The sequence below is a fragment of the Loxodonta africana genome, chromosome 13 (assembly GCF_030014295.1).
Source record: "Loxodonta africana isolate mLoxAfr1 chromosome 13, mLoxAfr1.hap2, whole genome shotgun sequence".
Lineage (NCBI taxonomy): Eukaryota > Metazoa > Chordata > Mammalia > Proboscidea > Elephantidae > Loxodonta > Loxodonta africana.
The window spans coordinates 51,497,136-51,523,224 of NC_087354.1; the positions used below are offsets into that span (position 1 = coordinate 51,497,136).

Here is a 26,089-nt window from a genome sequence, read left to right on the forward strand (position 1 = left end):
AACCATTTATGGTGCTGTTAATCATTTAATTATACTCCATAGCATTTAGGCACATTAGTATTTTTCTCTCCAGTTTATTTATTGGGGAAGGAAGGGGTTAAGCAACTCACCATAACAAAATCAGTTTGTTGCAGAACTCTATGAAAAAAGCGGGGGCGGGGGGGGAGTATTGTTTCTTGAATTGGACAGTAGATAAAAAAATATTTTAATGCTCTGAATTCTAATTCCAATCCACAGGCAATAAGAAAATAATCACAGAACTCCTACTGTGTGTATATCACTGTAGTAGGTGCTGTAGGAATATAAACATTGAAGATATAGTCCCTACTTTCACTGCTCAAGTAAGATGAACAAGACTTACAGGGAGAAGTATAGAACAACACAATCTGATATGGAATGTAGTGCAAACTTGATGACATAATCTGTGAACATTGCAGGAATTTGGAGAGGAGAAAATTAAATGCTGTTCTCATAGTTGTGCAGGGAAGGAGACTGAAGGTAAAGCACTGGATCTCAACACAGACTGCTCATTAGAATCACCTGGGTAAATTTACCCCAGGATCAACTGCATCAGAATCCCAGGAGTGAAACGTCCATATTTTTAAAAAGCTTCTCCCAGATGATTGTAACATTCAGGCAGAGTTGAGAAGCACTGACTTAAATGATGGGTAGGATTTGGATAGGCAAGGAAGTGTTTTAGAGCAGCAAAAGTGAAGTGGGAGAGAGAAATGGGCACAGCCTGTGAAAAGACTAATCCGATCAAAGCCGAGTGTGCTAGTTAGGAAGTAGGAACAAGCCTCGGGAGGCAGAATGGGGTCATATGTTAGAGGAGTGCTTCTCAAAGTGTGATTTCCTGGCCAACAGCATCAGCATCAGGCCCTGCTCCAGACTACTGAATTGGAAACTCTCGGGTGGGGCTCTGCAATCTGTACTTTACCGAGCACTCCAGATGATTCTCATGTATGCAAAAGCCTGAAAATGGTTATTAGTAGAGGGTGATAAAAGCTAGGTAGAGAAGGTTAGATTTGATGTGTTAATAGATAGGGACCCATTGAATGTTTCTAAGTTGGAGAGTAACAGTGTATTTGCGTTTATAAAAGGTAAATCTGATAGTGATGTGCAGAATCCTTTGGACACTGAAAGTTCAGAATGAGAGAGGGCAGTTCAGGAGGCGTGGACATAATCTAGCAGCAGTGAGGGCCTATTCTAGGGAATTAGTAAGAACAGTGAATAATAGTGATGCCAATAGCTATATTTTTTGAGTGTTTATGTAACAGGCAATATGCTAAATCCTTTGGAGACTATCTCATTTCATTCTGACAGCAGGCTACTGAGGTGGCTATTATTCCCATTTTACAGATGAGGCAATAAGGAAGGTTACTCCCGAAGTTCATGCTGCTGGTAATTGGCAGGGCCAGGATGTCAAGCTCAAATTTCTCTGTCTATAAGAGGAAGTAGCTAAAAATACCTGGCGACCAAGGGATAAAGGACTTTGCTACTGTGCCATTTTTGGTGATGCCACCCTGTGTTTTTTTTGTTTTAAGTTTTCTTACTGAATCTTTTCAAAGCATTCAACTCAATTTAAAATATTTTTTAAATTATTACAGTATACATAAAAAGTGTTATGTATAGTTTAAAAACTAAAAGTGAGCACTTGTGTACCTGTCACTCAATTAAAGAAATAGAACATTACCAGTACCTTAGAGAAGGCTCTTTGTTCTTTCTAAGCTTTTAGGGGAACCACTATCCTCAATTTTTTGTTAACTAGATGTGCAAAGAAATAGGAAAATGTCGTTCATAGCTAGGAGAAAAATCAATCAATAGAAGTAGATTCAGAAATGCTGAGATGATGGAATTAGTACACAAGGTCTTTAAAATAATTGTAAATAAGTTTAAGGATTTAAAGGCAAACATGAAAAACTGCAGAGAGAATGGAAGATTTAAAAAAGAACCACAAGAAAATTTTAGAGCCTAAAAATACAAGAATTGATGCTTTGTTAAATTTGGCATTTTCAGTTTTTAGTAAGCAGGTTGTTCGGGTAATCGACCATATTGCCAGAAATGGAAGCATAGCTCCATTTTTTTTTTTCCTCCCTTGCTTTTTTTGTATAGTAATTCCCAGATCTTGCTGCTAAATGGTTTCATCGTTTTTCATATCATTAACTTTATCCAATGTGGTAATTTTTTAAAATTGGAGACAAAATTTAAATTTAGTTTTAACTTTCCAGATGAGGAACATCAGTAATACTTTATTGTTTAAATAAAAAAAAAAAAAGATACTTAGCTTTAAACAGTGCATCATCTAATATAAAAAACAAAAGCACAGACAACAATAGACAAAATAAATAAATGGAACCTCGTAAAAATTAAAAACTTTTGTCCATCAAAAGACTTCACAAAAAGGTGAAGAAACGAGCCACCAACTGGTAGAATATCTTCGGAAACCATATATCCAACAAGAACCTCATAACCAAAATGTTTATAGAATTTCGACAATGCAACAACAAAAAGACAAATAATCTCATAAAAAGGGAAAAGGACTTGAATAGACATTTCGCCAAAGAGGACATTCAAATGGCTACCAAACATAAAAAGAGAGATGCAAATCAAAACCATAATGAAATACCATTTCATTCCCACTAGGATGGCTAAGATTAAAAAATAATAATAAAAAAATAAATTTTGGCAAGGATGTGGAGAAGTTGGAACCCTTATCCATTACTGATGGGAATGCAAAATGGTACAACTGTTATGAAAAACTGTGTGGGGGTTCCTAAAAAAACTAAAAATAGGACTACCACATGACCCAGCCATTCCACTTCTAGGTATATACCCAAAAGATGTGAAAGCAGAGACTCACACAGAGATTTGTATACCAATGCTCATTGCAGCACTATTCACAATAGCCAAACGGTGGAAACAACCTAAATTCCCATCAACAGATGAATAAAATAAAATGTGGTACATATATACATATGATGGAAAACTACTCAGCTAGGAGGAGAAATGAAGTCATGATACATGCTGCAGCATGGATGGAACTTGAGCAAAATAAGCCAATCACAAAAGAACAAAAATTGTATGACCTAACTTATATAAAAAGACAGGAAAAGGCAAATGTATAGAGACTGAAGTTTAATAGTGGTTACCAGGGGTTGGGACGAAGGGGAAGAGGGGGTTAATGGTGATGGAAAAAATCACATTGATTATTTTAATTGTTGTCAATAAGTTGTACACCTGTAAAAAGTTGAATTGGCGGAAGTTATGTGGTAGATATATCTACAACAATGACAAAAAAAAAAAAAAAGAGTAGATGCTGAGGCTTCTTAGGTACAACCAAACACCTCATGGGATTTGGTTCCTTGGTTTGGAAGTTTAGGGTCATGGTTTCATGGAACATCCCAGTTAATTAGCCTAATAATGTGTTTAATGCTTCTATTCTACCTTCTAGTTTGTTGTGTAGTGTCTAGGGTCTTAAAAACTTGCAAGCGGCCACCTAAGTCACAACAATTGGTGTTTATTTACCTGGAGCAACAGAGGAAGGAGAGTCAGGAATAGGAGGAGGATATGGAATGTGTGGGTAACTGCCTCCATGAACAGCTGTCTCCTTTGCCATGAGACCAGAAGAACTGGATGGTTCCTGGCTACCATTACTAAACATTTTGATCAAAGATTCCATAGAAGAATCCGGATCAAAAGCGGGGAAATGCAGAACAGAATTTCAGATTCTCATGGACTAAACTTACTGGATCCACGGAGGGTGGATGAACCCCTGAGACTATTGCTCTGAGATAATCTTTAAACTGTAAACCAAAAATACCCATTAAAGTCATCTAAAAACCAAGCAATAAAAAAAAAAAAAAAAAATTTTTTTTTTTTTTAAATTTAGTTTAGCTTAATTAGTAAAAAAGGTCTGCTGTGAGCATTATGCTCTTTTAAGAACTATCTATATGGGATCCAATTGACAACAGCAATTTGAAAGGTTAGATAGGAACCTTAGAGGGCAGCAAGTTGATGTTAATGAGCGAGGAACAAAAGTGTAACCAAGATGAGTATTGAATGAAGAAAATAAGAGTATGATTAAAGTAGCAGCTAAGTATTTACTGTAGAATTCTTTGAGAATGAATAGAAATTGTATTTCATGAACTATAGCTGCAGTTTTAACTGTATTTTTACGTAGTTAACTATTATCTTTTGATCTTGAAATAACACATTTTTAGTCATTTGGTAGACAAGGTTGTGCTGTATCCTCTTTGAAATTTAACTTCCTGTTGTTAGGCTAGTACTGACAGCATAAACCTCTTTATGCACTCAGCTGTGATTAAACCAAGGTTACATCCTTGGTATTAAAATACCAACTCCCAGTTACTAAACATACATTAACTCTTTCTAAGTTGCCACAGTTACCAATACTGATTTCAGGGCCATTGGGATTTGTCTGTGTGCTGACCAGGTTAGGACAATGAATTCTTTTTTAGTTAAAAAAAAAACTCAAGTTTTAAGTTGTTTTTCAAATATTTTATTCTTTATATTTGAATATTCACATCAGTTTATGGTTGAAAAAGCTGAGATTGGAAATGTTGACTTGGGTCACTGGATTATCTCTGATTAGAATTCAGAATTTTTAGCCTTTAGTTGAATTCTTACATTCAGTTACTCTATATCAGACATTCTTCCCTATCCCCATTGGGTGGGTCTTTGGTTTTCTTCTATTAGTTTTCTTCTGATATTAAAAAATACTAAGGTGTGGAGTTGGATATTCAGAATCACTAAGTTTTTTTTGGCGGGGGTAGTGGGAACTAAACATTGACTCTACTTAATCCTTAATACTGAAATGAGATTGATTCTCCAAATTGTTGTATAAATCCTGTGTCCAGGATGACCAGTTACAGGGGTGGGAGAATTTAATTTTGCCTTTGACAAGAGTGACCAGAGTAGAGTTCAGGCCTCTGGTTGACTTGAGGATAGTCTGTGGTACGCCCTGTAAAAAAGTAAAGTATGCTCTGAACAAATGTGTTGCTTCTTAAATAATAAAGTACCTAGCCTAGAAACAGGTCTCTGTGGAATTTAAAATATTTTTCAAGGATTTCAGCATTTATAATTACAGTATAAATATGTTTTATAACATTCTGAATCCATTGTGTAATGTAATTGCAATATCATAATAAGGTATACAAGATAAAGTAGTATTTACTTTGACATATGTGTGCCTCTCACCAGTAACTGGAAATGCTGGTGGCGTAGTGGTTAAGTATCAGCCAAAGAGTCGGCAGTTTGAATCTGCCAGGTGCTCCTTGGGAACTCTGTGGGGCAGTGCTACCCTGTCCTGTAGGGTCGCTATGAGTTGGAATCGACTTGACAGCACAGGGTTTGATTTTGGGTTTTAACCAGTAACTACTTGTATTTGTAATAGTAGTTTTGTTTAGTAACTCTTGGGCTAATGTATTCTTGCAAATGTCAGTTTTAATTCAAATGTTCAGATTAGTAAACTATTCTGTTATTGTAAGCTGTTTACAGAGGTAAAATATATTCATTATAAAAAGTTTAAACATTGTGGCAACTTATAACAAAGTAGAAGTGCTTATAAATTTACCTCCTTCAAGAAAAATGTAACAGTTTAATGTGTATTCCTTTAAAATTTTATTTCTTTATATATGCTAACTTTTTTTATTAATCCCTTGTTATAAAATATACTAAAAAAAAAATTTTTTTTTTTGTACTATTTATTATTGTCTTGTTTAAAAATGCTTTTGGCGTATTCTTTTTTCTTAGAAATAATCTTGGTATTTTGTTATTTTTTTGAGGGTAGGTGTTTTAATTTTTTCAAATAATTTACATGATAATGTCATATGTGATTATTGTAAGAAGTTGAACAATACAGAAAAGTTATGAAGAGCCAAATAAAACCACATATACTGCTTTCTAGAGGATAATCTTCATCAACAGTTACATTTTCTTTCCAATTTGTTCTATGATTATATGAGATATATATATATATATATATGTTTATAAAATTGAGAATGTTATCCCGTATCATCTGGTAGTTATTTCATGGCTGTAGCACATATAAATTATTTAACTATACCTCTATTGTTAATTTTTAGGTTATTTTCAGATTTTTGTGGTTATACATCCTGAGATGAACATCAGCTTTTTATTATTGCCTTGGTGGTGGTGATGGCGGTGTGCGGTTAAGTCAATTCCAACTCACAGTGACCCTGTATGACAGAGGGGAAGTGCCCATAGTGTTTCCTAGGCTGTAATCTTTAGGGGAAGAGATCGCCAGGTCTTTTCTCCGGTGGAGCTGCTGGGTGGGCTCAAACCTCTAACCTTTCAGTTAGCAGCCGAGCACTTAACCATTGTGCCTTAGGAAACTTATTTCCTTAGGGCTTGATGAGTGAATGTTGTTATTTTTAGAGTTCAATAATGAACATTTTGCCAGAGAGGTTGTGGTGTGGTCCTGTTAGCACAACATGAGAATGTTTTTTCCTGAACTTTGCCAGCATTCCATGTCATGGTTTTCTTTTATCTTTGCCAATTTTATGTATGAAAATTGTTATCTTATGTTTGTATTACCTCTGTCTTATATACTTTATATATATCATACAACACAGTGTTAGTCTTTGGATACCATAAACATTTGGTAACTAATTGTAAAGTAAAAAAGAAAATTAAATAAAATTTACGTTAAAAAACTAGTATAATTTGAGCCACATCAATATTGTATTAATTTCTGGAAATGTTAGATGGCAATAAAAATTGCAGAGGATCTGCTTTTTCTAGTTTGCATTATTATGTACATAGGACTTGGTAGAGTTGGCTGACTAGTCCACCTTGAGTTTTGGTTTGGTGCAGATAGCACTCAGCCCCAAAGGTTGTCGGGTTATAGCCACTGAGAATCACCATCATCTGTGCCTGAAAAACATCTGTGGAAAAGAGGGTTTGATAAGCAAATTATGGTGGCATGAGAATCACAGATGCAATGGCTAACCTAATACAGAGCAAATCACTTTAGATGAATTTGTATTTTACATATTAATTATAGACCTTTCCTATTTATTTGTATGAGGAAGAAACCCAAAGGACCCCTAACTAGAAATGATTTTTTTATTAACTTGATTTTATTGTCTGTATTTGAACACATAAAACAGCATTTCTTTTTTTCTTTCCTTTAATGTTTTTAAATGATTATGATTCATAACTTAAGAAAGACATTTGTTCACATCTTCAAACTAGTCTGCTTTTTTCTGAAATCTGAGGTAATCTCTTTAATGAATTAAGGCTCAATGATTATTTTCAATGTGCTAATCATATGTTTTATCTTCTCCTGGATCTGCTGTATTTTACTTAATTATTAAATGAACTGGCTCTTCTTTATCCCGCCATATTTTTGTACCCATAGGACTTTCATAGTTTCACTTTCCTAGAAACTTCATATATGCACAGTTGAGAACTAAAGTGTAGGCTAGGACGTCTTTGTTCTAAAAGTCTGAGCCCTAAAATTCAGTGTACTCCAGGTAGACTTCTGAAGCTTCCAAGAGCTTAGTCACCTGAACTTTGTAACTTTACTAACAGGTTTTGTTATAGCACGTTTGCAAGTTAAAGGAGACAGATTACAAACCAGGGAGGAAGATGCTGCTAAAAACTGAACACACCAACAACAGCAAGAAGCAACTTTTAATATAAAACTTTTAACATAGAGGAAAGCAAAAAGTATACTCTTAAAACAACAGTAGCATTTGGCCTAATACGTTTCACTGGAGCTTGAGGACGTAATTTTTTACAGAACAACACAGTGGTTATTCTCAGTCACCCAAAAAGGTTAAACTCACATAATTTTATGTGCCTGGCTACGTAAGAGTCCGTGTGAGAGAAAATGCTGTAAAATTCTAATCTCTTCCTTTGTAGTGTTTATATCTAACTTTTTTTTCTTATTGTATTGGCTAGGGCCATTGGTTAAATTATTTTTATAGTGATTCTGTTTAAACATACTTAGAGTACATCATAAACTTAGTTTTAGGGTACAAAAGGACAAGATTGAATTTTCTAGCAAATTTACCTATTTAAGATGTAGTTTCCTAATGGTTAGGCTAATGAAGTGTTAATATACGTAAAGATATTTACATCGGTGCACTGATACAGTTTGACATATATACCTACATAATTTTTTAAGTTATTTGTTAAACAAATTGTGGTTGGTGGAGGCATGAGTAGATTAGAAGGTGGAACAAGATAAAGGGTAATTAGAAAAGAGGAGAAAGGCAAGATAGCTAATAGTGATAGCAGGGGAAGAGAAAACAGGATTACCCTGAAGATCAATATGCTAGTAATTTTATTCTTGGAATAATCATTAAAAGGAAGTTTTACTGTTTCTTTTTTAATTATGTCACATTTTTCTAGGCAGCTTGTAAATATCAAATACTGTCTTTTAGTCTTTAAAAGATTTTATGTAGCTGATGATTAAAATGATTTGTGATTATTAACAAGTGGTATAAAAGGAAAAGGGGCAAGTGAAAGCCAGTTAGTTATCTTTTGAGAAACAGTGTTTTTCCTGTTCTAGAATTATAAAGCATTGTTTTTGACATGGGCTTTTATGTAGCCAGATGTATGAAATTAACGTGAGTTTCACTACACTGTCTTAATTGACTTTGGCCCAGGCTTGTGGGAATCCTGTGGGCGTGTTAGGATTTTTCCCCCTCTCTCTGTTTGATTTGTGAACAAGCTACCAGAGGAGTATTGGTTTTAATTAATGCGTCTCAAAGCAATGGTAAAATGTTGTGGTTTTTCTTTTTGCTTCTTCGTAGTGGGCTAGCCGATTGCTTCTTTTTCCATTGTGCCCTTTTTTGGCTTTAAAGAAGTACCCTTCTTACTCAGTGCCTTTAATATTTCAAAATGAAAGTGATATGTATGTCTCTTAGTGTAATGGCAATGACATTGAATACAGAGTTAGCTGTACTTTTCCCCCTTTGAGGCCATGGGGGACTTGTTTCTTCCTCTACTTCTCTCAAATGTTAACTCCTTAGTGTTCTCACTGGATTTTCAACTGAGGGGCTCTTTCCCAGTCAGGGACTGTCCATCTCATGATTCTGGTAATCTGGATTGGCACCTAAAAGCAGCCCACAGACAAATTTTGTTTTTTGTTTTACTCCTTTGGATTGTTTGCCTTTATTTACTACTACTGAAGATAGACCCAGAGGACTTAATGGATTCTTGTGAGTTCAATATGGAGTCACAGGAAGAAAAGGAAAACCTGGTTCTGCCTGCAGTAGTAATAAATGAAGGTAAACTGGCAAGCAAACTAGAGGCATAAAATAAAGTTATTCTTTATGATTTTTTAAATTTTATGGGCAGGCACAAGAAGACAAGGAGAGAAAGAAACTCCTTGACCCTCTGTGGCTGTATGGAGAGGCCCCTTTTACGGGTTATGGCTGTCTTTTGTCTGAGTTTTCCTTCCCTACTTGCCTCCTCCTTCCCACACACTGCTTTGAAGTTCTCTGCAGGAAGAACAGGGATGAGGGGGAGAAAGCACTGACTACACGGTTGCCCCACACCTCAGATCAGGGTTATTGTTTTCATATAGTATCATTTTTATTTTACCAGTAAAGAAAATGAGGCATAGTTGAAATGGATTCTCTCTATTGCTTTACCATTTGAACCCTTTTGTGAGTCAGTATGCTTCCCCTACTGTCGAGCTTGTGAAAGCGTTCTGACTTCCTTCTCTGTAGAAGAAACACATTGAAATAGTAATCGTTTACCTGTTCCTGATTTCATCCAGATTTCTTTCATAGGCAGATTGTGATATTGAGTAGAATTCCTTGTTTCATTGATTTTGATTATAAAATATACTTCTAGCTGATTTCTGACAGCAATAAAGAGTGGGATTGGTGTGATAAGCCTTCTGTAGCTTATTGAAATACTGCAGCATGACAGACTTTACAGAGATTGTTTCATAAGTTTGATTGCCCAGAGAAATTTACCAACATCCTGAAACAGTTACATGAGAGGATGGGTGATAGGATAAAGTAGCATGTTTTTCAACCAAGAGTGGTAAAGGGAAGTTGGCCAGTTTAAACTGGTGGTGCTGTTTATTTAATTACATAAATAATATAATGAAAATGATGAAAAATTAAAAATGAAAAGAAAATGAGAGTTTTGCCACCTTAACACATAAATAGTTTTTTATTTTCCATCCTTGTACTTGCATTTGTTCATCACTATACTTAATTTTTATTATTTGGTGGTAGTATCATAAACATGTTTTTATAGTCTATAAAGTCATATTTTAAAAATTAGGGGTACTGGGAAAATTTAGGGATCTTAAGAATGGGTGGCAAAGACTTGAGAACAATACTTTCTTATAGTTATTTGATAAAGGAAACCCCTTAGAAAGGAATTTTGAAAGGTGAAGGAAGAGAACAGTAAAAAAATTAAACGTACAGGGAAGGTATAATTTCAGAACCACTGGTGTAACATAAACGAGCCCTGGTGACACAGTGGTTAAAGTGCTTGGCTGCTAACCAAAAGGTTGGTGGTTGGAACCCGTGAGCTGTTCTGCTGAAGAAAGATGTGGCAGTCTGGTTCTGTAAAGATTACAGCCTTGGAAACCCTATGGGGCAGTTCCACTCTGTCTTGAAGGGTTGCTTTGAGTCCGAATCGACTCTGTGGCATGGGATGACTGTTGCCTTGAGGGTATCTGCCAGTTCCTAACGGCTTGTAGTTTCAGATTTAAGAGGTAACATGGAACTCAGGAGACAAAAAATAGAATCATGCAATGTCTGGAATCCCACCAGGTATCTTCCTTACTAAAATCAGAACCCCCTAATCTCTGCACAAGTGAGAACTGGAGAAAAATCAGCCTAGCAGAGAGAAGCAGTCACAAAACTTATCCTTCCAACCTTAGCTATGATAAAAGGAGAAAGAAGATTGCCCTGAATATTTTTAATTAGAAACATGCCTTCACAGAGGTTTGGGACTCCATTTCCTGTGTGATTTGAAAAAAAAAATCTCTAAGCTGAGACTTGTTTAAAGTGATTATAGCTTGGTATTATGCACAAGCATTTGACAGAAGTGAGTTTTTCGAAATCCCTTCTGGAGAAACATTCCCCCAAAGGCCTCAAAGAATTACCTAAGATAATATTCCAGAGAACATGAGCTTCCTGTGAAAAAAGTCACAAAGCACATGAAGAAATGCAGCACCATGAGCAAAACAAAACACCAACATCAGATCCACAAAGACTTAACAAACAAAGCAGCTCATTGCTGTTGAGTTGATTCTGACTCATTGCAACCCTGTAGGACAGAGTAGAACTGCCCCATAGCAGCCTTAGCTCACTATAACTGTTAACCACTGCACCACTAGGGCTCCACAAAGACTTAAGGTATTGTTATTATTGGATACTAAATATAAAATATGTGTTTAATACATCTGAAGACACAAATGGAAGAATTGAAATTATGAGTAAGGAACAAATCTGCCCAAAATAATCACACAGATTCCAGAAATGAAAAAATACAATAATTGAAGTTGTAAATTCAAGGACAGGTCTAACAGCAAAAGACAGATTAAAGAGAGAATTAGTGAATTAGAAGATAGATCTGAAGAAATAATTGAGTATGCTGTATACAGAGAAAAAAAAGATTGAAAATACCAGTGTAAGGTTAAGACATGGAAGAAAGAATTAAAAGGTCTGATACACATCTGTAGTGAACAGAATAATGCACCCCCCCACCCCCCGCCCAAAGAGGTCCACATCCTAATTCCCGGAACCTTTTTTATGGATATGCTACCTTACATGGTAAAAGGGAATGTGAAAATGTGATTAAATTAAAGATTTTGAGATGGGGAGATTATTGTGGAATATCCAAGTGGACCCATTGTAATCACAAGGATCCTTATAAGGAAAATAGGGAGACGGGAGAGGCAGAGAAACATTTGAAGATACTACACTGTTAGCTTTGAAGATGGAATAAGGAACTATGGGATGTGGGTGATCTCTAGACACTGGAAAAGACAAGGAAACAGATTCTTTCCCAGAGCATCCAGAAGGAACACACTGCTACTGATGCTTGGTTTTAGCCTACTGTGAACCATTTTGGATTTCTGGAACTATATGATAATAAGTTTCTGCTGTTTTAAGTCTAATCAGAATTCCACAGGTGGATGAATGAGAGCAGGATAAGAGATAGGCTGATTAGCTTTAAAATTTAAATGTGCATTTAAAAATTTTTTGAGTAGCCCCTAAGATAATAAAAGTTGAACTAGAAGGCCAAATGGGATTGAGGAAAGAGAAGTGCTCAAATAATGAGGGAAGGAAGCAAACAGAGAGCGAGAAAGAAATGACAGGACAAAGAGAAAGCACAAAATAATGTGGCAGAAATAAGGCCAAATACATCCATGATCACAGTAAATATGTATTATGGATTGAATTGTGTCCCTCCAAAATAAATGTCCTAAATTCTCACCTCTGTGCTTGTGGTTATAATCCCATTTGGAAATGGGTTGTCTTTGTTACGTTAATGAGGCAAGATTAGTGTAGGGTGTGTTTTGAGTTTGACCAAAGGTCAGCAGCTCAAATCTACCAGGCACTCCTTGAAAACCCTATGGGGCAGTTCTACTCTGTCCTTTAGGGTCGCTATGAGTCGGAATCCACTTGACTGCAGCGAGTTTGGTTTTTGGTTTTAGGTGAAAGTTTACAGAGCAATTACTTTCTCATTCCATGGTTTGTACATAAAGTGTTCCAGAACATTGGTTGCCTTCCCCACAATATGTCATCACTCTCCCCATGTCTATCTTTGATTCCCTGTTTCCTTTCCTCCAGATTTTCTACCCCTTCCTGCCTTCTCATCTTTGCTTTTGGGCAAATGTTGTCCTTTTGATTTCGTATAATTGATTGTTCTAAGGAACATGTTCCTCTGGGTGTTATTGTTTATTTTACGGGCCTGTCTGTTGTTTGGCCAAAAGGTGGTCTCCAGGAATGGCTTCAATTCCAGGTCAGAACAGTGTCTTAGAACCATAGTCTTGGAGGTTCCTCCAGTATGTGTCAGACCAGTAAGTCTGGTCTTTTTTGTAAATTTGATTTTTTGTTCTACGTTTTTCTCGTTCTCTGTGTAGTATCCCCTGTTGTGACCCCAGTCAGAGAGATTGGTAGCGGTAGCTGGGTACCAGCTAGTTCTTCTGGTCTCAGGGTCATTTAGGCTGTGGTTCACATGATCCATTAGTCTTTTGGACTAGTTGCTCCTTTAAGCCTTTGGTTTTCTTCACTCTGCTTTGCGCTGGATGGGAAGAAACCAATAGCTGTATCTTAGATGGCTGCTCGCAGGCTTTAAGTGAAAGTTTACAAATCAAGTCAGTCTCTCACACAAAAACCCATACATACCTTGGTACACATTCCCTATTACTCTCCCCCTAGTGAGACAGCTCGCTCTCTCTCTCCACCCTCTCTTTTTGTGTCCATTTCTCGGAGGCTTTTAAGACCCCAGATGCTACTCACCAAAGTAGGATGTAGAGTATTGTCTTTATGAACTATATTGTGCCAGCTAACATATATGTCCTCTGAGTCTATGGTCCTGCACCTTTGAGCCTAGGAACTTCATCCTGTGAGATGGTTATGTCTAAGACATTTCCATGACTGTGCCCCCATGTGCTCTATTGCCTGTATTAACATACATGCAGCACTTAACACTTGTTGTTGTTACATGCCATTGAGTTGATTCCAACTCATAGCGACCCTTCGTAAACAGAGTGAAACACTGCCCAGTCCTGTGCCATCCTCACAGTAGTTGCTATGTTTAAGCCCATTGTTGCAACCACAGTGTCAGTCCATCTCATTGGGGGCCTTCCTCTGTTTTGCTGACCCTCTACCTTACCAAGCATGATGTTTTCCAGGGAGTGATCCCGCCTGGTAACATGTCCAAAGTATGTGAGACGAAGTCTTGCCATCCTCACTTTCAAGGAGCATTCTCCTCTATTTCTTCCAAGACAGACTTGTTTGTTCTTCTGGCAGTCCATGGTATATTCAGTATTCTTCATCAACACCATAATTGAAAGCCATACCTACAATTATTTCTATTATAGCAGCACTTGATAACTAAGACAGAATTTGGTACCGGGAATGGGGTGCTGCTCTAACAGGTACCTAAAATGTTTTGGAATTGGGTAGTTGATAGAGGTTGAAAGAGTTTTAAGTACCTTATTTTTTTTTTTTTTTAAGGTCAAAGCCTAGAGTGCATTGAAGAGCCTGTTGATAGAAGTATGGATGTCAAAGGCAATTCTGAGGAGAGCTCAAAATGTGAGGAGAGCTATAGAGAAAGTCTGTATTGTCTTAGAGAATACATATGGCACCAGCAAAAGAATGTGGCTAAAAATGTGGATATTAAATGTACTTCTGGTGAGGCTTTAAAAGAAAATGATGGACATGCGATTAGACAGTGGAGGAAGGATGATGCTTTGTATGCGCTGGTGAAGAACTTGTCTGAATTATGTTCAAATGTTTGGTGGAAGGTAAAACTTAGAAATGATAAGCTTGGATATCTGGCTGATGAGATTTCCGAGCAAGATCTTAAAGGGGTCGTGTGGTTTCTCCTTGCTGCATGTAGTAAAATGCAAGAGGAAAGAGATGGACTTAAAAATGAACTGTACAAAGGGAAAACAGAACTTAAAGATTTGGAAAATTCTATTGTACAAAGTAAGACACTTTGTATTCTAGAATGTTCACCAAGGAGATAGCTACATAACCTTTTGTTAAAGCAATTAAACCTGTGACTGATGGATCTCACCAACTACCACAGTAGAATACCCCTCAGCTTAGACTGAAGGGAACGGAGAAAGAACAAAGGAAAGAATGCAGTCTGTCCCTTAGAATTCTACAGGCAGGAAACAAGCCAAAGGAGCTATATCTGTTGTCCTCCAAGAAAAGAAAAACACCATCCCTGGAGCAGCTCAGAGGCCAACAGAACTGTTGGAAGAAGCCAGGGAATCCAGGGACTTCTCGGTTTCAAAGGGTGGGGCCATGGTCTCCTGGATCTCAAAGAATGGGACCACAGCTTCCTAGGTTTTAAAGAGTCAGATATTCGCCAGATTGGTTCTGGAGTGTGGGACTGCCATTAAGGTGGATGGGTAATGGGGCAGTAGCCCAAAGCTGAGGGGGAGGGCCTGCCATGCTCAAGGGGCAGATGAACAGGGCCAAGGAGCTGAGGTTGCCACGTAGATGGACTAGGAAAGTGAGTCATGGAAGGTGGAGCTGAAATCAAGGAGTCTCTGGAGAGCATGGCCAATACCCAAAGTCTGGAGGGCAGAGCCATTGTCCAGATGATCTCAAAGTACAGGATTATTTTGAAACCTAGAAAGCTGATATGAAATGTTTTGCTGGGTTTTAGACTTGCTTGGCACCTGTTATCCTTTCTTTCCCTTTAATTTCTCTCATTTTTAATGGAAATGTCTACCTTGTGCCTGTTCCATCATTGTATTGTGGAAACAGATAATTTGTAGTCTAGATTTCATATGTTCTCAGATGTGCCTCATGTCTCACCCATATTTGATTTAGATTATTAAGAAGATGAGATTTTGAACTTAAAGTTGATTTAAGACTTGTGGGATGATGTGATAGGGTGAATGTGTTTTGAATGTGACATGAATTTTGGGGGCCCAAAGAGTGGAATGTTAAGGATTGAATTGTGTTCCCTCAATATGTGTGTTAATCTTACACTTTATGCCGATGTCTATTATCCCATTTGGGAATAGGTTGCCTTTGTTATGTTAATGAGGTAGAGTTAGTGTAGAGTGTGTCTTGAGTCAGTCTCTTTTGAGATATAAAAGAGATTAAACAAACAATCCAGAGAAGCAAAGATTCGGAAAGAGAGATCCCAAGGCACATGAAGATTGCCCAGGATCAGAAAGTGAAGAGATTAGGACCTTTCTCCAGAGCCGACACTGAGAGAAACTCTTTCCCTATGGCCGGCACTCTGAATTCTGACTTCTAGTCTCCTAAACTATGAGAAAATAAATTTCTGTTTGTTAAAGCCACCCACTTATGGTATTTCTGTTGTAGCAGCAGTAGATAAATAAGACAATATATATGGATTAAATACTGTAGTTAAAAGACAAATCTTGTTAGACTGTAAAAACTCAAGCCAACTATATGCAGTTTTAAAGAGATTAAAGCATTAGAATGTTGGCAAGTTGAACTTTAAAGCATGGAAAATTATATACTTGGCAAAATATTAATCAAAAGAAATGGATGTAATTACATTAATATCATAATAAAATATACTTTAAGTAAGGAGTTGTTATTACTACTAACAGTATTAATGTTTCTGGTGGGAATTGCTTTCTACTGCTAGGTAGAGGTGGAAGTAACAGTGACTTAAACAAGACAGACATTTTTCCCCCCTATTTAAGAGTCTGGAGGTTGGCAGTCTAGGGTTGATTATGAAGGTTTTGTTTTGTCAGCAAGTCCTAGAGTACTTTCTGTTTCTGTATCACTATCACTATCCTTAGGGTGTGGCTTACTTTCTGGTTTAGGATGTCTATTTGGAGCACCAGCCCTCACAGAATGCAGGCAGAAGGAAGAACAAAAGGGAGGTAAAGGGACACATGCAATTAACAGGCCATCTCCTAAAGTGGTTTCAAGGGAGTTCCACGTAGCAACTTCATTGGCCTCTAGCTGTAGAGAAACTAGGAAATACATTTTAGGGGAGTACAGTACTACCCATGATAAAATTGGAGTTTCCTTACTGAGGAAAGAAGAAAGGGTGAATATTGGGGAGGCCACACGGAGTTGTCTCTGCCAAATCATGTAATAAGGGTTCAGTTTACCAGGAGGATATTAGAATTCAAAAGTATTTTTTCCTGATAGCACAGATTCAAAATACATAGGGCAAAAATAACAAGTACAAGGAGAAATTTAGAAATCCATCATTATATCAGGAGTTTTTAACACAAAATATTTAGAAAGGATCCAGAAGATTTGAATGACGCCGTGAACAAACTTGAGCTACTGGATGAATGTAGAACACTGTACTTAAATTTTGAAGACTCAGTCCCATACAGTTGCGGCTCTATGTAGTACTTTGTGGAATCTGAAATTTCTGATCATGCGACAGCTAATTTGTTGTTCTTAGCTGCTGTTGGATTGGCCCTTGACTCATGGTGACCCCATGATACCATTGTGGCCCATAGGGTTTTCATTGGCCGATTTTTTGGAAGTAGATCACCAGATCTTTCTCCCTAGTTTGTCCTAGTCTGAAAGGGCCACTTAGCACTTTCAACATCATAGCACACGCAAGCTTCTACTGACAGGTGAGTAGTGACTGCTCCTGAAGTGCATTGGTTGGGAATTGAATCTGGGTCTCCCACATGGAAGGTGGATTTGGGGTAGGGTCCCCAATTTTTATTTTTAAACAAATTCCCGAGTGATGCCGATGCTACTGGCTTTGGAACCATGGTTTGAGGACCACTGTCCTAGAGGCTGCATTCTCTTGACTGTGTGACTCTGCTGCTGTAAAGATTACAGCCTAGAAAACCCTATGGGGTAACAGTCAACTATCAAATGGGCTACATTTGCCCAAACGCGAAGATGAGAAGGCAAGGAGGGGCAGGGAGACTGGAGGGATGGAAACAAAGAAGGCAGGGTGAAGATGGGGAGAGTGCAGACACATTGTGGGGATAGCAGCCAATGTCATGGAACAATTTGTGTATGAATTTTTGAATGGGAAACTGATCTGCTGTGTAAACTCTGCCCTAAAACACAACAAAATGCTCAAAAAAAAAAAAAAAAAAAAAAACCTAAGCCCTATGGGGCAGGTCTGCTCTGTCACGTGGGGTCACTATGTGTTGAAAATCAACTCGATGGCCCCTCATAACAGTTGCACATGGTAGTTCTTTCGTTCAAGATTATTTAAAAATATATTTCTGATATTCCTGATGTTGTAGGGAATAGAATGGATTCTTTCTCTAATGATAGAATCTGTGAATATTATGTCCTTTACTTTGGAAAAGAATTCTGAACATAGTGACATAAATAAGTATTGATTCGAATACAAGTTGCATTTATACTGACTGTGGTAGATTTCCTGGATTTAAAGCAAATCTAAAAGGAAGAAAAGAAAGGTAGTATGTAGAGTGTGGCTTGTGGGTTTTGAGTATATTGTGGTTTTGTTGTTTTATAATTTTCTTGTACAGGCAGTCCCTAGATTATGAAGGAGTTCTGTTCCTATGTCTGCCTTTAAGTCGAAATTGTATGTAAGTCGAGACGGTTAGGTACAATTCATGTCTGACATCAGTTATTTAAATTTTTGCCTTAGTATGTAATGTACCTAAAAAAATTAAACACTTCTAGATACACTAAACCATCTTTAACATAATGGTTAATAATAATAATGTTTTGATGCGTGTTGCAAAGTAGCACCCATTTGTTATTACAAACCATTTATATGTACTTTGAATTTTTAATACAATAGGCTTTACAGGGGTTAGATTGTAACTATAGGTTGTAAGTAAGTCAGACGTTCGTAACCTGGGCACTGCCTGTATTTAGAATGAGTAGTGAGATGGTGAATGTTGTTGTCCTTGTCGTATGCTGTCGAGTCCACTTCAACTCATACCCATTGCTGTCCAGTCAATTCCAACGCATAGCAACCCTGTATGACAGAGTAGAACTGCCCCATAAGTTTTCGTGAGCGGTAATCGTTACGTAAGCAGATTGCCAGGTCTTATTCTCCTGCAGAGCCACTGGTAAGTTCGAACCATCAACCTTTTGAGTAGCAGCCAAGCACTTAACCATTGCGCCACCAGGGAATTGAGAGTATACTTGTTAAGTAGATTCTAGTTAATTGAAAATAATCAATTTGATTTGTCATTAATTTACTGTGCTCTCTTTTGGGTATATCACTTGATACTACAGGTACGTAGACAGCAGTTTCTGGTCCCAAAGAGTTCCACAGTCTAATTTGGTAGGCAGACAAGTGTAAAATAGCCAGAATCAATTAGTATAGTGATTGATGGATATATGAATTAAGGGTGATGTCATTTATTTATGCATCATAAATTTATTGGCCAGTGAACAAATCAGTCTTAGAAGAAATGCAACCAGAATGCTCCTTTGAAATGAAGATGGTAAGACTTAAGCTTGCTTACTTTGGACACATCATCAGGAAAGGCTCAATTCGCTACAAAAGGACATCCAAAAACCACACAAATTCCGACTGATAGCAACCCAATAGAACAGAATAGAACTGCCCCACAGGGTTTCCAAAGCTGTAAATCTTTGCAGAAACAGACTGCCACCTCTTTCTCCCGTGGAGTGGCTGGTGGATTCAAACTGCTGACCTTTTGGTTGGCAGCCTACCATTTTAACCACTGTACTGCCAGGGCATCTCAGATAAAGACATCATGTTTGGTGATGCACAGGGTCAGTGAAAATAAGGGATAGCTTCAATGAGATGGATTGACACAACAGGACTGGACAGTGTTTCATTCAGTTGTAAATATAAGGTCACTATGAGTTGGAGCTGACTCAACAACGACTGCCAACAAGTATGTGTCAGGCCCATTGTGGACACTTGGAGGTATAGTGACAAACAAGAAAGACTTGCTCCTACCTTGAAAAAGCTTACAGGCAGGGGCAGGTTGTAAGTAGCTTGTCTTTTCTCCCTATCTGTAAGTTTCTAAAGTGAAGTAACTAAGACAAGGCAAGGGAGTCTACAAGTTGGCTTTCAGCATAGGAGGAACTCAAATCACAATGTAGTTTGTGTGACAATCTAATACTTTCTTAGTGATCAACAAAAGAGGCTAAAATTCTAACTTTTCCCATCAACATCAGAGGGACTCTTTACTACTGAACTTGTGTGATAGGGTGTTTTTAGGTAATAATTTCATGAGACCTTACTTATTAAAGCTTGAAAATTCATATGCTCAATCATAAGGTAAATATTTATGGAGGAAGCATGCTGGCTTTTTGGGGTGGGAGGTAGGGGTAGGGATGAGGCAGCTAATGAAGACAAGGCTGTAATTATTCGGGACTTTGACCAAGGCTGCCTGTTGGCCTCCTGTAGCCAGTTATGCTGACTGTGCCTCAGTTACCAAATTGCAGTTATCAAAGCCCTTATTTAAAAATAAAAATTCTAAGAAAAATGAAGATTAAAGATCCTCATGGTTCTTTTGTCAGTGAGAGGTGTTTCTGGCTTTTCAGCACTGGCTTCTTCATGATATGCTGCTCAGTGAAATTTACTTTCTTTTTAGCATAGATTGGCTTGAAAGCAATTTTTTTGTGATGTAGAAGAAGAAAACCCTTTTACCAGGTATTTTGCCTGTAAGCCTGTGTTGGGTTGTCCATAGAGGATTTGTTCTGAAATAGCAGGTGGAGGAATTTGATACAAACTTTTGTTTTCTTTATAGATTATCTTAAGCAGCATTTGTAATATTAGCCAATAATCTGAATCTTTGTATTAACTTTTCTGGAAATACCAGTAGGGAAACCAAAGATGCAAATAATACTGAGATCTCTAGGCTTATTCTAAATTAGAGAAAACCAGAGAATTCTAGGAGTGAATTTTTTTTCCTTCTTTCATCAATTTAAGCCTGAAAAGAGAGGAATTTTAACTACTGTCATCTACAGTAGGTGAAAGATTTCAGTAGTTCAAGCTTTGCTGGTTTCATTGCTTTCGTTTTAAATTAAAGCTCTCTGACTGAAATGCTTTTAGAAAATAGTACTCTTTTGTTTTTACTTCTAGGATGTACATGTTAGGATTTCTTTATTCCCCTCCTCCCAGGTAATTTTAGTTCATTTTTAAAGCTGAATCTATAATCTTTGAAAGTAAAGATGAATTTCCTAGCCCTATATTTTTATAGTAGCTATTATACTAAAATTTAAAAGCTCTGTAATTAACATAAATTGGTTGATCAGAAGAACTGGTTTTATTGTCTGTAAGTTTAATATATAAGTTGATAATTTTAACAGAATTTTAAAAAAACATAAAAGTAAAATCTTTGTTTTCATGACCATATTAAAAATATTTTCTATTTGCAATCTGTAACTTAAAACACAGTAAAACTTTGTCTTGGTCTGTGTATAGGTTTTGCAGGAACACAAGTAAATGTTCTGGAATTCCTATTCTTTGTATTGTTATCCATAATTTGTTATTGTCCACACAGTTGAATGTCCTTGCATAGTCAATAAAACACAGGTCGTGCATATCAAAAAAAAACAAAAAACAAAAAACTGAGACACATGTGTTCTCCTTCATGCTGAATGAGGTGAGGTGTGATGTGACACGATGAGACACGACATGATGTATGTAAGAGCTTTGGAATCACCCATGTCTGAGTTCGAATTCTCTCTACCACTTGTTTGCTGAATAACCCAAAACCAAACTAGACTCGTTGCCACTGAGTCAATTCCAACTCATAGGAACCCTATAGGACAGGGTAGAGCTGTCCCATAGAGTTTCCAAGGAGTAGCTGGTGCATTTGAACTGCTGACCTTTTGGTTAGCGCCGATCTCTTAACCACTGTGCAAATTACTTAATGGCTCTAAGCCTTATTTTCCTATTGGTGAAGTGAGAATAATAATATATATTCTATAGGATAGGTTTAAACTGTATAACCTAGGTGAAGTGTCTTGTACAGTATACTACCTGGTATACAGTAGGCACTCAAAAGGTTGTTGCTGTTATCACTGTAGAGTCAGAGATGCAAATTAAAACCTAGTTAAAGTTACGACAGTTAAAGGTATGTATAATTAACGGTGCTTTCAAAATATTTAAAGTGGCTATGAACCTTGTTCTCTTCAGTTTTAAATAATTTGTCACAGAAACGGTTAGATCATTCTTTATTATTCTAGGACTATAGGGTTTTTCTTTTTTTTAATTTTTATTGTGCTTTAAGTGAAAGTTTACAAATTAAGTCAGTCTCTCATATAAAAATTTATATATACCTTGCTATATACTTCTGGTTGCTCTCCCCCTGGTAAGACACCACACTCCTTCCCTCCAACCCTGTATTTTCATGTCCATTCAGCCAGCTTCTGTCCCCCTCTACCTTCCCATCTCCCCTCCAGACGGGAGCTGCCCGCATAGCCTCATGTGTCTGCTTGATCCAAGAAGCTCACTCCTCAACCAGTATCATTTTCTGTCTCATAGTCCTGTCCAATTCCTGTCTGAAGAGTTGACTTTGGGAATGGTTCCTGTCTTGGGCTAACAGAAGGTCTAGGGACCGTGACCTCTAGGGTCCTTTTAGTCTCACTCAGACCATTAAGTCTGATCTTTTTACGAGAATTTGGGGTTTGCATCCCACTGTTCTCCTCCTTCAGGGGTTCTCTGTTGTGTTCTTTGTCAGGGCAGTCATAGATTGTAGCTGGGCACCATCTAGTTCTTCTGGTCGCAGACTGATGTAGTCTCTGGTTTATATGGCCCTTTCTGTCTCTTGGGCTCATAATTACCTTGTGTCTTTGGTATTTTTCATTCTCCTTTGCTCTAGGTAGGTTGAGACCAGTTGATGCATCTTAGATGGTCACTTGCTAGCATTTAAGACCCTAGACACCACTCTCCAAAGTGGGATGCAGAGTGTTTTCTTAGTAGATTTTATTATGCCAATTGACCTAGATGTCCCCTGAAACCATGGTTCCCAAACCCCAACCCGTGCTACGCTGGCCTTCGAAGCGTTCAGTTTATTCAGGAAACTTCTTTGCTTTTGGTTTAGTCCAGTTGTGCTGACCTCTCCTGTATTTTGTGTTGTCTTTCCTTTGACCTAAAATAGTTCTTGTCTACTATCTAATTAGTGAATACCCTATATGGTTTTTCTTGGTGTGAGGAAACCCATTATGGTGTGAAAATAATGCAGTACCAACAGTTTTTTTTTTTTTTCTTCTTAACAGTTGTCAGGGTACATGCATTGTTTTTAGGCTTGAGCTCCCACGTCTACCAACTCCAGTTGATGGTATTCAGAGCTATCTTTACTGAAAATAGTGAAAAATGAAGCTGAACATATACATTTCTAGAATTCAAATAGAAACCTGCTATGCTGTTTCTGACTGGGATAACGTAACTGTAGCCATATCTAAGTGACAGTAAAATATCATTGAATACCACTTGGATTCATGTTGTCCCATGAAATAAATACTTTTGTTTTATTACTATTTGCTTGTAGAAAATTATTATAGGAAAAACTGTGTCCACTGTTCCAAATATCACAAAAATTGAAAGGACCAAGAGAATCCTATATTAAATCATTAAAAATTGTGTTTAGATGCTTTTATGTATTCAAAAGCTACCATACCTAACACATATTATAGAGCATTGGACTATATAATAATGAATTTTACTTTACATATTAATTCACCAGCGTCCTATTGACAAAACTTGCATATACTTATGCATGAAAATGTACTCATATTTCATAAAATAATAGATTTTCTTGTGATAATCTGCATTTATTGCATAGTAAAGAAGAAACATTGAAGAAATTGAATATGGTTACCTACTTTATAATCTTAAACTACAATATTATGCTGTTTTAGGGTGATCATTTGTTTCTCTTCCTGTAGGTCTGGGCTATCAGTCCAAACTGGTTGCCGTCGAGTAGATTTTGGCTCATGGTGTCCCTGTGTATGTCAGAGAAAAACTATTCTTGATAGTGTTTTTAGTGGTTAATTGTTTGGAAATAGATTGCCACACCTTTCTTCCGAGGTGCCTCTGGGCAGGCTTGAACCTCCAGCCTTTGGGTTAGCAGCTGAGGGCTTAAACTCTTTGCACCACCCAGTTGTTGTTGTTGTTAGGTACCGTCAAGTCAGTTCCGACTCATAGTGACCCTGTGTATATCAGAACCAGACACTACCCGGTCCTGCGCCATCCCCACAATTGTTATGCTTAAGGCCATTGTTGCACCCACTGTGTCAGTCCATCTCATTGAGGGTCTTCCTCTTTTTTGCTGACGCTCTACTTTATCAAGCACAATGTCTTTCTTCAGGGACTGATCCCTTCTGACAACATGTCCAAAGTATGTGAGACATAGTCTCACAGTGCTTGCTTCAAAGGAGCATTCTGGTTTCCAAGACAAGACCCTGGGACTCCAGTAATCAGTATAATGTTTGTAAAAGCACCGAGGTGTGGGTCATGGGCTCTTGAGCCAGACTGCCTGAATAACGTGGCTCCACTGCTTCCTAGTTTTGTGATCTTTGGCAGCTGACTTGGTTTCCTCATCTGTGTAACGAGAATGATAGTAAAACTATTACTATCTCAAAGGGTTATGTAGGATTTAATGAATTATTTAAAGCATTTGAAGAGTACCTGGCACATAAGGGCCCAGTACATTTTAGATGTTATAGTTGTCACTGCTATACAGTATAACAAATGACTTATCAAAGTGAACCCTTTATTTAAAAAATGAACTACTTTGGTTTTTCATTATGTCCTGTGAAGTGTATGCAGAGATTTAACATGATTTGCTGAGTAAAAAAGTGGCTTTGCATTAAGAGTTCTAGGGGGACTTTATTCTTTTTGCTTTTCCATGTAAGCTATAAAGTGAGAGGATAAGCAGATACTGTCCCTTTGAAGGAAGTGGGGGAGTACATATAACTTTAAACATTGTAATCACAAGGGTGAGATTGCTTATATGTTTAAGTATAGTCAACAATTAGTAAATAATTCTTTGAGACTGGACAAAGTTAAATTAAAACAGAGTAGTACTTGTACTCAGCATTGTTGCAGAGTTTCAACAGTAGCCCTTTAAGTTATCAATAAATACCCACACAGTGGAACAGGGATGACTCATTCATGACAAAAGCAAGAGGAAGATAAGTGTAGTGCATTTTATATCGCCACAATTAAAGTGAGCCCTGGCTTCAACTTTGGAGTAACTGAATTTAGAAACTTGGTTTGCATGTACAAAGTGAGAGAATAGTATCTGTAGTACAAAACTATAGGCTAGTTTGTACAGAAAACCAGGAATAAGAAATCTGAAGATAGGAACATTTATGATCCAAGAGAGGAGAAAAACATATTATAGAATAAGAATTTCAGAAGGTTAAAGACATTTACTACTTAGCATAGTTTAGTTGAGAAAAAGGTATGAAAGTGTAATGAAAGATAATGTTACCTAAGATTTAATTAGGGCATAGGAGATGTACTTGTGACATCTGTTATCAATAACTCACTGAGAAATATAGGAAAAGAATTCAGTCTTTATGTCCCAAATAATTACAACTCCAATTCTTCTCCTTCCGCATCACCCCACTCACTGCTTTGCTTACTTAAGGAAAGCTTAATGATATGATCATTTCATAATTGGAAGACTTTACCAATATTAGTGTTAGGTCTTTGACTAGATATCTTTAAATGAATAGAAATTTGCAGTGTCTGTGGCTTTAACCTAGCTCAGTATCAGAAGTAGCTGTATTCATTATCAGCCATGGGCTGTGGTAATACTATATTATATACCATAGCCATTTTCCATTATAAAATCAGCTGTTTGTAATGTAAATGTTTGCATTAGCTCAATGTGGGAGATACTTTTATTTTGAATGGTATTCCTTAGAATCATACATTAAAGTGTTCTTATTTGAATTCGAAATTGAGAAATGGGAATTTTTCCTTAAATAAACAGAAATGAATTAAATTTATCTGCTTAAGGAGTACAATTAAGGAAATTAGCTCTGGTTAACAACACTGACAGTCTCTGATATGCAGACAACACAGCCTTGCTTGATGAAAGCAGAGAGGACTTGGAGCACTTACTGGTGAAGATCAGAGTCTACAGCCTTCAATACGGATTATACCTCAACATAAAGAAGACAAAAATCTTCACAACTGGACGAATAAGCAACATCATGATAAATGAAGAAAAGATTGAGGTTGTCAAGAATTTCATTTTACTTGGATCCACAATCACTGCCTTTGGAAGCAGCAGCCGGGAAATCAAGCGACATATTGCATCGGGCACATCTGCTGCACAAGATGTCTTTAAAATGTTAAAGATATCACTTTGAGGACTAAGGTGCACCAGACCCAAACCAGAGTATTTTCAAAAGCCTCATACCCATGCGAAAGCTGGACAGTGAATACAGAAGACTGAGGAAGAATTGATGCCTTTGAATTATGG

General features: G+C 37.2%; 1 protein-coding gene across 1 annotated transcript in view; it reads left to right on the forward strand.

Moving 5' to 3' along the window:
- The window catches only part of CSNK1G1 (casein kinase 1 gamma 1), a 154,768-nt gene that overhangs the window by 14,594 nt on the left and 114,085 nt on the right, over positions 1-26,089 (forward strand).